We start from the raw sequence: 13,555 nt of genomic DNA on the forward strand, positions 1-13,555 counted from the left end.
TCGGTCTGGGGTCCATCCTTCGATATAAGAATTTTTTGCAGTCAGGGACAGGGGCCCCTGGGCACATCCTTTTTCCATTTTCCCTGGGAAAGAAAACTCAGCAGTCCAGGTTCCTGATGTCAGTTTGTAGGGCTCCCTTGGGTCTATCAGGGCAGCACAAGTTTGAGGTGGGGACATCTTCGGTGTGGGGTCCATCCTTCGATGTAAGGATTTTTTGCAGTGAGGCCTCAGCCCATGTCCAGGGGCCCCTGGGCACATCATTTTTCCATTTTCCCTGGGAAAGAAAACTCAGCAGTCCAGGTTCCTGATGTCAGTTTGTAGGGTTCCCTTGGGTCTATCAGGGCAGCACAAGTTTGAGGTGGGGACAACTTCGGTGTGGGGTCCATCCTTCGATATAAGAATTTTTTGCAGTCAGGGCCAGGGGCCCCTGGGCACATCCTTTTTCCATTTCCCCTGGGAAAGAAAACTCAGCAGTCCAGGTTCCAGATGTCAGTTTGTAGGGCTCCCTTGGGTCTATCAGGGCAGCACAAGTTTGAGGTGGGGACAACTTCGGTGTGGGGTCCATCCTTCGATATAAGGATTTTTTTGTAGTGAGGCCCCAACCCAGGGCCAGGGGCCCCTGGGCACATCCTTCTTCCATTTTCCCTGGGAAAGAAAACTCAGCAGTCCAGGTTCCTGATGTCAGTTTGTAGGGCTCTCTTGGGTCTATCAGGGCAGCACAAGTTTGAGGTGGGGACATCTTCGGTGTGGGGTCCATCCTTCGATGTAAGGATTTTTTGCAGTGAGGCCTCAGCCCATGTCCAGGGGCCCCTGGGCACATCATTTTTCCATTTTCCCTGGGAAAGAAAACTCAGCAGTCCAGGTTCCTGATGTCAGTTTGTAGGGTTCCCTTGGGTCTATCAGGGCAGCACAAGTTTGAGGTGGGGACAACTTCGGTGTGGGGTCCATCCTTCGATATAAGGATTTTTTGCAGTCAGGGCACAGCCCAGGGCCAGGGGCCCCTGGGCACATCCTTTTTCCATTTTCCCTGGGAAAGAAATCTCAGCAGTCCAGGTTCCTGATGTCAGTTTGTAGGGCTCCCTTGGGTCTATCAGGGCAGCACAAGTTTGAGGTGGGGACAACTTCGGTGTGGGGTCCATCCTTCAATATAAGGATTTTTTGCAGTCAGTTCCAGGGGCCCCTGGGCACATCCTTTTTCCATTTTCCCTGGGAAAGAAAACTCAGCAGTCCAGGTTCCTGATGTCAGTTTGTAGGGCTCCCTTGGGTCTATCAGGGCAGCACAAGTTTGAGGTGGGGACAACTTCGGTCTGGGGTCCATGCTTCGATATAAGAATTTTTTGCAGTCAGGGACAGGGGCCCCTGGGCACATCCTTTTTCCATTTCCCCTGGGAAAGAAAACTCAGCAGTCCAGGTTCCTGATGTCAGTTTGTAGGGCTCCCTTGGGTCTATCAGGGAGCACAACTTTGAGGTGGGGACAACTTCGGTGTGGGGTCCATCCTTCGATATAAGGATTTTTTGCAGTCAGGGCCAGGGTCCACCGGGCACATCCTTTTTCCATTTTCCCTGGGAAAGAAAACTCAGCAGTCCAGGTTCCTGATGTCAGTTTGAAGGGCTCCCTTGGGTCTATCAGGGCAGCACAAGTTTGAGGTGGGGACAACTTCGGTGTGGGTTCCATCCTTCGATATAAAGATTTTTTGCAGTCAGGGCCAGGGTCCACCGGGCACATCCTTTTTCCATTTTCCCTGGGAAAGAAAACTCAGCAGTCCAGGTTCCTGATGTCAGTTTGTAGGGCTCCCTTGGGTCTATCAGGGCAGCACAAGTTTGAGGTGGGGACAAATTCGGTGTGGGGTCCATCCTTCGATATAAGAATTTTTTGCAGTCAGGGCCAGGGGCCCCTGGCACATCCTTTTTCCATTTTCCCTGGGAAAGAAAACTCAGCAGTCCACGTTCCTGATGTCAGTTTGTAGGGCTCCCTTGGGTCTATCAGGGCAGCACAAGTTTGAGGTGGGGACAACTTCGGTGTGGGGTCCATGCTTCGATATAAGGATTTTTTGCAGTCAGGGCCAGGGGCCTCTGGGCACATCCTTTTTCAATTTTCCCTGGGAAAGAAAACTCAGCAGTCCAGGTTCCTGATGTCAGTTTGTAGGGCTCCCTTGGGTCTATCAGGGCAGCACAAGTTTGAGGTGGGGACAACTTCGGTGTGGGTTCCATCCTTCGATATAAAGATTTTTTGCAGTCAGGGCCAGGGGCCCCTGGGCAAATCCTTTTTCCATTTTCCCTGGGAAAGAAAACTCAGCAGTCCAGGTTCCTGCTGTCAGTTTGTAGGGCTCCCTTGGGTCTATCAGGGCAGCACAAGTTTGAGGTGGAGACAACTTCGGTCTGGGGTCCATCCTTCGATATAAGGAGTTTTTGCAGTCAGGGCCAGGGGCCCCTGGGCACATCCTTTTTCCATTTTCCCTGGGAAAGAAAACTCAGCAGTCCAGGTTCCTGATGTCAGTTTGTAGGGCTCCCTTGGGTCTATCAGGGCAGCACAAGTTTGAGGTGGGGACAACTTCGGTGTGGGGTCCATCCTTCGATATAAGGATTTTTTGCAGTCAGGGACAGGGGCCCAGGGCCAGGGGCCCCTGGGCACATCCTTTTTCCATTTTCCCTGGGAAAGAAAACTCAGCAGTCCAGGTTCCTGATGTCAGTTTGTAGGGCTCCCTTGGGTGTATCAGGGCAGCACAAGTTTGAGGTGGGGATAACTTCGGTGTGGGGTCCATCCTTTAATATAAGGATTTTTTGCAGTCAGGGCCAGCGCCCCCTGGGCACATCCTTTTTCCATTTTCCCTGGGAAAGAAAACTCTGCAGTCCACGTTCCTGATGTCAGTTTGTAGGGCTCCCTTGGGTCTATCAGGGCAGCACAAGTTTGAGGTATGGACAACTTCGGTTTGGGCTCCATCCTTCGATATAAGGATTCTTTGCAGTGAGGCCTCAGCCCAGGGCCAGGGGCCCCTGGGCACACCCTTTTTCCATTTTCCCTGGGAAAGAAAACTCAGCAGTCCAGGTTCCTGATGTCAGTTTGTAGGGCTCCCTTGGGTCTATCAGGGCAGCACAAGTTTGAGGTGGGGACATCTTCGGTGTGGGGTCCATCCTTCGATGTAAGGATTTTTTGCAGTGAGTGCCCAGCCCATGGCCAGGGGCCCCTGGGCACATCATTTTTCCATTTTCCCTGGGAAAGAAAACTCAGCAGTCCAGGTTCCTGATGTCAGTTTGTAGGGTTCCCTTGGGTCTATCAGGGCAGCACAAGTTTGAGGTGGGGACAACTTCGGTGTGGGGTCCATCCTTCGATATAAGGATTTTTTGCAGTCAGGGCACAGCCCAGGGCCAGGGGCCCCTGGGCACATCCTTTTTCCATTTTCCCTGGGAAAGAAATCTCAGCAGTCCAGGTTCCTGATGTCAGTTTGTAGGGCTCCCTTGGGTCTATCAGGGCAGCACAAGTTTGAGGTGGGGACAACTTCGGTGTGGGGTCCATCCTTCAATATAAGGATTTTTTGCAGTCAGTTCCAGGGGCCCCTGGGCACATCCTTTTTCCATTTTCCCTGGGAAAGAAAACTCAGCAGTCCAGGTTCCTGATGTCAGTTTGTAGGGCTCCCTTGGGTCTATCAGGGCAGCACAAGTTTGAGGTGGGGACAACTTCGGTCTGGGGTCCATGCTTCGATATAAGAATTTTTTGCAGTCAGGGACAGGGGCCCCTGGGCACATCCTTTTTCCATTTCCCCTGGGAAAGAAAACTCAGCAGTCCAGGTTCCTGATGTCAGTTTGTAGGGCTCCCTTGGGTCTATCAGGGAGCACAACTTTGAGGTGGGGACAACTTCGGTGTGGGGTCCATCCTTCGATATAAGGATTTTTTGCAGTCAGGGCCAGGGTCCACCGGGCACATCCTTTTTCCATTTTCCCTGGGAAAGAAAACTCAGCAGTCCAGGTTCCTGATGTCAGTTTGAAGGGCTCCCTTGGGTCTATCAGGGCAGCACAAGTTTGAGGTGGGGACAACTTCGGTGTGGGTTCCATCCTTCGATATAAAGATTTTTTGCAGTCAGGGCCAGGGGCCCCTGGGCAAATCCTTTTTCCATTTTCCCTGGGAAAGAAAACTCAGCACTCCAGGTTCCTGATGTCAGTTTGTAGGGCTCCCTTGGGTCTATCAGGGCAGCACAAGTTTGAGGTGGGGACAACTTCGGTGTGGGGTCCATCCTTCGATATAAGGATTTTTTGCAGTCAGGGGCAGGGGCCACCGGGTACATCCGCTTTCCATTTTCCCTGGGAAAGAAAACTCAGCAGTCCAGGTTCCTGATGTCAGTTTGTAGGGCTCCCTTGGGTCTATCAGGGCAGCACAACTTTGAGGTGGGGACAACTTCGGTGTGGGGTCCATCCTTCGATATAAGGATTTTTTGCAGTGAGGGCCAGGGGCCCAGGGCCAGGGGCCCCTGGGCACATCCTTTTTCCATTTTCCCTGGGAAAGAAAACTCAGCAGTCCAGGTTCCTGATGTCAGTTTGTAGGGCTCCCTTGGGTCTATCAGGGCAGCACAAGTTTGAGGTGGGGACATCTTCGGTGTGGGGTCCATCCTTCGATGTAAGGATTTTTTGCAGTGAGTGCCCAGCCCATGGCCAGGGGCCCCTGGGCACATCATTTTTCCATTTTCCCTGGGAAAGAAAACTCAGCAGTCCAGGTTCCTGATGTCAGTTTGTAGGGTTCCCTTGGGTCTATCAGGGCAGCACAAGTTTGAGGTGGGGACAACTTCGGTCTGGGGTCCATCCTTCGATATAAGAATTTTTTGCAGTCAGGGACAGGGGCCCCTGGGCACATCCTTTTTCCATTTTCCCTGGGAAAGAAAACTCAGCAGTCCACGTTCCTGATGTCAGTTTGTAGGGCTCCCTTGGGTCTATCAGGGCAGCACAAGTTTGAGGTGGGGACAACTTCGGTCTGGGCTCCATCCTTCGATATAAGGATTCTTTGCAGTGAGGCCTCAGCCCAGGGCCAGGGGCCCCTGGGCACATCCTTTTTCCATTTTCCCTGGGAAAGAAAACTCAGCAGTCCAGGTTCCTGATGTCAGTTTGTAGGGCTCCCTTGGGTCTATCAGGGCAGCACAAGTTTGAGGTGGGGACATCTTCGGTGTGGGGTCCATCCTTCGATGTAAGGATTTTTTGCAGTGAGGCCTCAGCCCATGTCCAGGGGCCCCTGGGCACATCATTTTTCCATTTTCCCTGGGAAAGAAAACTCAGCAGTCCAGGTTCCTGATGTCAGTTTGTAGGGTTCCCTTGGGTCTATCAGGGCAGCACAAGTTTGAGGTGGGGACAACTTCGGTGTGGGGTCCATCCTTCGATATAAGAATTTTTTGCAGTCAGGGCCAGGGGCCCCTGGGCACATCCTTTTTCCATTTCCCCTGGGAAAGAAAACTCAGCAGTCCAGGTTCCAGATGTCAGTTTGTAGGGCTCCCTTGGGTCTATCAGGGCAGCACAAGTTTGAGGTGGGGACAACTTCGGTGTGGGGTCCATCCTTCGATATAAGGATTTTTTTGTAGTGAGGCCCCAACCCAGGGCCAGGGGCCCCTGGGCACATCCTTCTTCCATTTTCCCTGGGAAAGAAAACTCAGCAGTCCAGGTTCCTGATGTCAGTTTGTAGGGCTCTCTTGGGTCTATCAGGGCAGCACAAGTTTGAGGTGGGGACATCTTCGGTGTGGGGTCCATCCTTCGATATAAGGATTTTTTGCAGTCAGTTCCCAGCCCAGGGCCAGGGGACCCTGGGCACATCCTTTTTCCATTTTCCCTGGGAAAGAAAACTCAGCAGTCCAGGTTCCTGATGTCAGTTTGTAGGGCTCCCTTGGGTCTATCAGGGCAGCACAAGTTTGAGGTGGGGACAACTTCGGTCTGGGGTCCATCCTTCGATATAAGGATTTTTTGCAGTCAGGGCCAGGGGCCCAGGGCCAGGGGCCCCTGGGCACATCCTTTTTCCATTTTCCCTGGGAAAGAAAACTCAGCAGTCCAGGTTCCTGATGTCAGTTTGTAGGGCTCCCTTGGGTCTATCAGGGCAGCACAACTTTGAGGTGGGGACAACTTCGGTGTGGGGTCCATCCTTCGATATAAGGATTTTTTGCAGTCAGGGCCAGGATCCACCGGGCACATACTTTTTCCATTTTCCCTGGGAAAGAAAACTCAGCAGTCCAGGTTCCTGATGTCAGTTTGTAGGGCTCCCTTGGGTCTATCAGGGCAGCACAAGTTTGAGGTGGGGACAAATTCGGTGTGGGGTCCATCCTTCGATATAAGAATTTTTTGCAGTCAGGGCCAGGGGCCCCTGGCACATCCTTTTTCCATTTTCCCTGGGAAAGAAAACTCAGCAGTCCAGGTTCCTGATGTCAGTTTGTAGGGCTCCCTTGGGTCTATCAGGGCAGCACAAGTTTGAGGTGGGGACAACTTCGGTGTGGGGTCCATGCTTCGATATAAGGATTTTTTGCAGTCAGGGCCAGGGGCCTCTGGGCACATCCTTTTTCCATTTTCCCTGGGAAAGAAAACTCAGCAGTCCAGGTTCCTGATGTCAGTTTGTAGGGCTCCCTTGGGTCTATCAGGGCAGCACAAGTTTGAGGTGGGGACAACTTCGGTGTGGGGTCCATGCTTCGATATAAGGATTTTTTGCAGTCAGAACCAGCGGCCCCTGGGCACATCCTTTTTCCATTTTCCCTGGGAAAGAAAACTCAGCAGTCCAGGTTCCTGATGTCAGTTTGTAGGGCTCCCTTGGGTCTATCAGGGCAGCACAAGTTTGAGGTGGGGACAACTTCGGTGTGGGGTCCATTCTTCGATATAAGGATTTTTTGCAGTCAGCGACAGGGGCCCCTGGGCACATCCTTTTTCCATTTTCCCTGGGAAAGAAAACTCAGCAGTCCAGGTTGCTGATGTCAGTTTGAAGGGCTCCCTTGGGTCTATCAGGGCAGCACAAGTTTGAGGTGGGGACAACTTCGGTGTGGGTTCCATCCTTCGATATAAAGATTTTTTGCAGTCAGGGCCAGGGGCCCCTGGGCAAATCCTTTTTCCATTTTCCCTGGGAAAGAAAACTCAGCAGTCCAGGTTCCTGATGTCAGTTTGTAGGGCTCCCTTGGGTCTGTCAGGGCAGCACATCTTTGAGGTGGGGACAACTTCGGTGTGGGGTCCATCCTTCGATTTAAGGAGTTTTTGCAGTCAGGGCCAGGGGCCCCTGGGCACATCCTTTTTCCATTTTCCCTGGGAAAGAAAACTCAGCAGTCCAGGTTCCTGATGTCAGTTTGTAGGGCTCCCTTGGGTCTATCAGGGCAGCACAAGTTTGAGGTGGGGACAACTTCGGTGTGGGGTCCATCCTTCGATATAAGGATTTTTTGCAGTCAGGGCCAGGGGCCCAGGTCCAGGGGCCCCTGGGCACATCCTTTTTCCATTTTCCCTGGGAAAGAAAACTCAGCAGTCCAGGTTCCTGATGTCAGTTTGTAGGGCTCCCTTGGGTCTATCAGGGCAGCACAAGTTTGAGGTGGGGACAACTTCGGTCTGGGGTCCATCCTTCGATATAAGGATTTTTTGCAGTCAGGGCCAGGGGCCCAGGGCCAGGGGCCCCTGGGCACATCCTTTTTCCATTTTCCCTGGGAAAGAAAACTCAGCAGTCCAGGTTCCTGATGTCAGTTTCTAGGGCTCCCTTGGGTCTATCAGGGCAGCACAACTTTGAGGTGGGGACAACTTCGGTGTGGGGTCCATCCTTCGATATAAGGATTTTTTGCAGTCAGGGCCAGGGTCCACCGGGCACATCCTTTTTCCATTTTCCCTGGGAAAGAAAACTCAGCAGTCCAGGTTCCTGATGTCAGTTTGTAGGGCTCCCTTGGGTCTATCAGGGCAGCACAAGTTTGAGGTGGGGACAACTTCGGTGTGGGGTCCATGCTTCGATATAAGGATTTTTTGCAGTCAGGGCCAGGGGCCTCTGGGCACATCCTTTTTCCATTTTCCCTGGGAAAGAAAACTCAGCAGTCCAGGTTCCTGATGTCAGTTTGTAGGGCTCCCTTGGGTCTATCAGGGCAGCACAAGTTTGAGGTGGGGACAACTTCGGTGTGGGGTCCATGCTTCGATATAAGGATTTTTTGCAGTCAGAACCAGCGGCCCCTGGGCACATCCTTTTTCCATTTTCCCTGGGAAAGAAAACTCAGCAGTCCAGGTTCCTGATGTCAGTTTGTAGGGCTCCCTTGGGTCTATCAGGGCAGCACAAGTTTGAGGTGGGGACAACTTCGGTGTGGGGTCCATTCTTCGATATAAGGATTTTTTGCAGTCAGCGACAGGGGCCCCTGGGCACATCCTTTTTCCATTTTCCCTGGGAAAGAAAACTCAGCAGTCCAGGTTGCTGATGTCAGTTTGAAGGGCTCCCTTGGGTCTATCAGGGCAGCACAAGTTTGAGGTGGGGACAACTTCGGTGTGGGTTCCATCCTTCGATATAAAGATTTTTTGCAGTCAGGGCCAGGGGCCCCTGGGCAAATCCTTTTTCCATTTTCCCTGGGAAAGAAAACTCAGCAGTCCAGGTTCCTGATGTCAGTTTGTAGGGCTCCCTTGGGTCTATCAGGGCAGCACATCTTTGAGGTGGGGACAACTTCGGTGTGGGGTCCATCCTTCGATTTAAGGAGTTTTTGCAGTCAGGGCCAGGGGCCCCTGGGCACATCCTTTTTCCATTTTCCCTGGGAAAGAAAACTCAGCAGTCCAGGTTCCTGATGTCAGTTTGTAGGGCTCCCTTGGGTCTATCAGGGCAGCACAAGTTTGAGGTGGGGACAACTTCGGTGTGGGGTCCATCCTTCGATATAAGGATTTTTTGCAGTCAGGGCCAGGGGCCCAGGGCCAGGGGCCCCTGGGCACATCCTTTTTCCATTTTCGCTGGGAAAGAAAACTCAGCAGTCCAGGTTCCTGATGTCAGTTTGTAGGGCTCCCTTGGGTGTATCAGGGCAGCACAAGTTTGAGGTGGGGACAACTTCGGTGTGGGGTCCATCCTTTAATATAAGGATTTTTTGCAGTCAGGGCCAGCGGCCCCTGGGCACATCCTTTTTCCATTTTCCCTGGGAAAGAAAACTCTGCAGTCCACGTTCCTGATGTCAGTTTGTAGGGCTCCCTTGGGTCTATCAGGGCAGCACAAGTTTGAGGTATGGACAACTTCGGTCTGGGCTCCATCCTTCGATATAAGGATTCTTTGCAGCGAGGCCTCAGCCCAGGGCCAGGGGCCCCTGGGCACATCCTTTTTCCATTTTCCCTGGGAAAGAAAACTCAGCAGTCCAGGTTCCTGATGTCAGTTTGTAGGGCTCCCTTGGGTCTATCAGGGCAGCACAAGTTTGAGGTGGGGACAACTTCGGTCTGGGGTCCATGCTTCGATAAAAGGATTTTTTGCAGTCAGGGCCAGGGGCCCCTGGGCACATCAGTTTTCCATTTTCCCTGGGAAAGAAAACTCAGCAGTCCAGGTTCCTGATGTCAGTTTGTAGGGCTCCCTTGGGTCTATCAGGGCAGCACAAGTTTGAGGTGGGGACAACTTCGGTGTGGGGTCTATCTTTGGATATAAGGATTCTTTGCAGTGAGGCCCCAGCCCAGGTCCAGGGGCCCCTGGGCACATCCTTTTTCCATTTTCCCTGGGAAAGAAAACTCAGCAGTCCAGGTTCCTGATGTCAGTTTGTAGGGCTCCCTTGGGTCTATCAGGGCAGCACAAGTTTGAGGTGGGGACAACTTCGGTGTGGGGTCCATCCTTCGATATAAGGATTTTTTGCAGTCAGGGCCAGGGGCCCCTGGGCACATCATTTTTCCATTTTCCCTGGGAAAGAAAACTCAGCAGTCCAGGTTCCTGATGTCAGTTTGTAGGGCTCCCTTGGGTCTATCAGGGCAGCACAAGTTTGAGGTGGTGACATCTTCGGTGTGGGGTCCATCCTTCGATATAAGGATTCTTTGCAGTGAGGCCCCAGCCCAGGTCCAGGGGCCCCTGGGCACATGCTTCTTCCATTTTCCCTGGGAAAGAAAACTCAGCAGTCCAGGTTCCTGATGTCAGTTTGTAGGGCTCCCTTGGGTCTATCAGGGCAGCACAAGTTTGAGGTGGGGACAACTTCGGTGTGGGGTCCATGCTTCGATATAAGGATTTTTTGCAGTCAGGGCCAGGGGCCACCGGGTACATCCCTTTTCCATTTTCCCTGGGAAAGAAAACTCAGCAATCCAGGTTCCTGATGTCAGTTTGTAGGGCTCCCTTGGGTGTATCAGGGCAGCACAAGTTTGAGGTGGGGACAAATTCGGTGTGGGCTCCATCCTTCGATATAAGGGTTTTTTGCAGTCAGGGCCAGGGGCCCCTGGGCACATCCTTTTTCCATTTTCCCTGGGAAAGAAAACTCAGCAGTCCAGGTTCCTGATGTCAGTTTGTAGGGCTCCCTTGGGTCTATCAGGGCAGCACAAGTTTGAGGTGGGGACAACTTCGGTGTGGGGTCCATGCTTCGATATAAGGATTTTTTGCAGTCAGAGCCAGGGGCCCTTAGGCACATCATTTTTCCATTTTCCCTGGGAAAGAAAACTCAGCAGTCCAGGTTCCTGATGTCAGTTTGTAGGGCTCCCTTGGGTCTATCAGGACAGCACAAGTTTGAGGTGGGGACAACTTCGGTGTGGGGTCCATCCTTCGATATAAGGATTTTTTGCAGTCAGCGACAGGGGCCCCTGGGCACATCCTTTTTCCATTTTCCCTGGGAAAGAAAACTCAGCAGTCCAGGTTGCTGATGTCAGTTTGAAGGGCTCCCTTGGGTCTATCAGGGCAGCACAACTTTGAGGTGGGGACAACTTCGGTGTGGGGTCCATCCTTCGATTTAAGGAGTTTTTGCAGTCAGGGCCAGGGGCCCCTGGGCACAACCTTTTTCCATTTTCCCTGGGAAAGAAAACTCAGCAGTCCAGGTTCCTGATGTCAGTTTGTAGGGCTCCCTTGGGTCTATCAGGGCAGCACAAGTTTGAGGTGGGGACAACTTCGGTGTGGGGTCCATGCTTCGATAAAAGGATTTTTTGCAGTCAGGGCCAGGGGCCCCTGGGCACATCAGTTTTCCATTTTCCCTGGGAAAGAAAACTCAGCAGTCCAGGTTCCTGATGTCAGTTTGTAGGGCTCCCTTGGGTCTATCAGGGCAGCACAAGTTTGAGGTGGGGACAACTTCGGTGTGGGGTCTATCTTTGGATATAAGGATTCTTTGCAGTGAGGCCCCAGCCCAGGTCCAGGAGCCCCTGGGCACATCCTTTTTCCATTTTCCCTGGGAAAGAAAACTCAGCACTCCAGGTTCCTGATGTCAGTTTGTAGGGCTCCCTTGGGTCTATCAGGGCAGCACAAGTTTGAGGTGGGGACAACTTCGGTGTGGGGTCCATCCTTCGATATAAGGATTTTTTGCAGTCAGGGCCAGGGGCCCCTGGGCACATGCTTCTTCCATTTTCCCTGGGAAAGAAAACTCAGCAGTCCAGGTTCCTGATGTCAGTTTGTAGGGCTCCCTTGGGTCTATCAGGGCAGCACAAGTTTGAGGTGGGGACAACTTCGGTGTGGGGTCCATGCTTCGATATAAGGATTTTTTGCAGTCAGGGCCAGGGGCCACCGGGTACATCCCTTTTCCATTTTCCCTGGGAAAGAAAACTCAGCAATCCAGGTTCCTGATGTCAGTTTGTAGGGCTCCCTTGGGTGTATCAGGGCAGCACAAGTTTGAGGTGGGGACAAATTCGGTGTGGGCTCCATCCTTCGATATAAGGGTTTTTTGCAGTCAGGGCCAGGGGCCCCTGGGCACATCCTTTTTCTATTTTCCCTGGGAAAGAAAACTCAGCAGTCCAGGTTCCTGATGTCAGTTTGTAGGGCTCCCTTGGGTGTATCAGGGCAGCACAAGTTTGAGGTGGGGACAACTTCGGTGTGGGGTCCATGCTTCGATATAAGGATTTTTTGCAGTCAGAGCCAGGGGCCCTTAGGCACATCATTTTTCCATTTTCCCTGGGAAAGAAAACTCAGCAGTCCAGGTTCCTGATGTCAGTTTGTAGGGTTCCCTTGGGTCTATCAGGGCAGCACAAGTTTGAGGTGGGGACAACTTCGGTCTGGGGTCCATCCTTCGATATAAGAATTTTTTGCAGTCAGGGACAGGGGCCCCTGGGCACATCCTTTTTCCATTTTCCCTGGGAAAGAAAACTCAGCAGTCCAGGTTCCTGATGTCAGTTTGTAGGGCTCCCTTGGGTCTATCAGGGCAGCACAAGTTTGAGGTGGGGACAACTTCGGTGTGGGGTCCATCCTTCGATATAAGGATTTTTTTGTAGTGAGGCCCCAACCCAGGGCCAGGGGCCCCTGGGCACATCCTTCTTCCATTTTCCCTGGGAAAGAAAACTCAGCAGTCCAGGTTCCTGATGTCAGTTTGTAGGGCTCTCTTGGGTCTATCAGGGCAGCACAAGTTTGAGGTGGGGACATCTTCGGTGTGGGGTCCATCCTTCGATATAAGGATTTTTTGCAGTCAGTTCCCAGCCCAGGGCCAGGGGACCCTGGGCACATCCTTTTTCCACTTTCCCTGGGAAAGAATACTCAGCAGTCCAGGTTCCTGATGTCAGTTTGTAGGGCTCCCTTGGGTCTATCAGGGCAGCACAAGTTTGAGGTGGGGACAACTTCGGTCTGGGGTCCATCCTTCGATATAAGGATTTTTTGCAGTCAGGGCCAGGGGCCCAGGGCCAGGGGCCCCTGGGCACATCCTTTTTCCATTTTCCCTGGGAAAGAAAACTCAGCAGTCCAGGTTCCTGATGTCAGTTTGTAGGGCTCCCTTGGGTCTATCAGGGCAGCACAACTTTGAGGTGGGGACAACTTCGGTGTGGGGTCCATCCTTCGATATAAGGATTTTTTGCAGTCAGGGCCAGGGTCCACCGGGCACATCCTTTTTCCATTTTCCCTGGGAAAGAAAACTCAGCAGTCCAGGTTCCTGATGTCAGTTTGTAGGGCTCCCTTGGGTCTATCAGGGCAGCACAAGTTTGAGGTGGGGACAAATTCGGTGTGGGGTCCATCCTTCGATATAAGAATTTTTTGCAGTCAGGGCCAGGGGCCCCTGGCACATCCTTTTTCCATTTTCCCTGGGAAAGAAAACTCAGCAGTCCAGGTTCCTGATGTCAGTTTGTAGGGCTCCCTTGGGTCTATCAGGGCAGCACAAGTTTGAGGTGGGGACAACTTCGGTGTGGGGTCCATCCTTCGATATAAGGATTTTTTGCAGTCAGGGCCAGGGGCCTCTGGGCACATCCTTTTTCCATTTTCCCTGGGAAAGAAAACTCAGCAGTCCAGGTTCCTGATGTCAGTTTGTAGGGCTCCCTTGGGTCTATCAGGGCAGCACAAGTTTGAGGTGGGGACAACTTCGGTGTGGGGTCCATGCTTCGATATAAGGATTTTTTGCAGTCAGAACCAGCGGCCCCTGGGCACATCCTTTTCCATTTTCCCTGGGAAAGAAAACTCAGCAGTCCAGGTTCCTGATGTCAGTTTGTAGGGCTCCCTTGGGTCTATCAGGGCAGCACAAGTTTGAGGTGGGGACAA

This window comes from Lonchura striata, chromosome 18 (genome assembly GCF_050655825.1).
Source record: "Lonchura striata isolate lonStrDom1 chromosome 18, ASM5065582v1, whole genome shotgun sequence".
In the NCBI taxonomy this organism is placed as follows: Eukaryota; Metazoa; Chordata; class Aves; order Passeriformes; family Estrildidae; genus Lonchura; species Lonchura striata.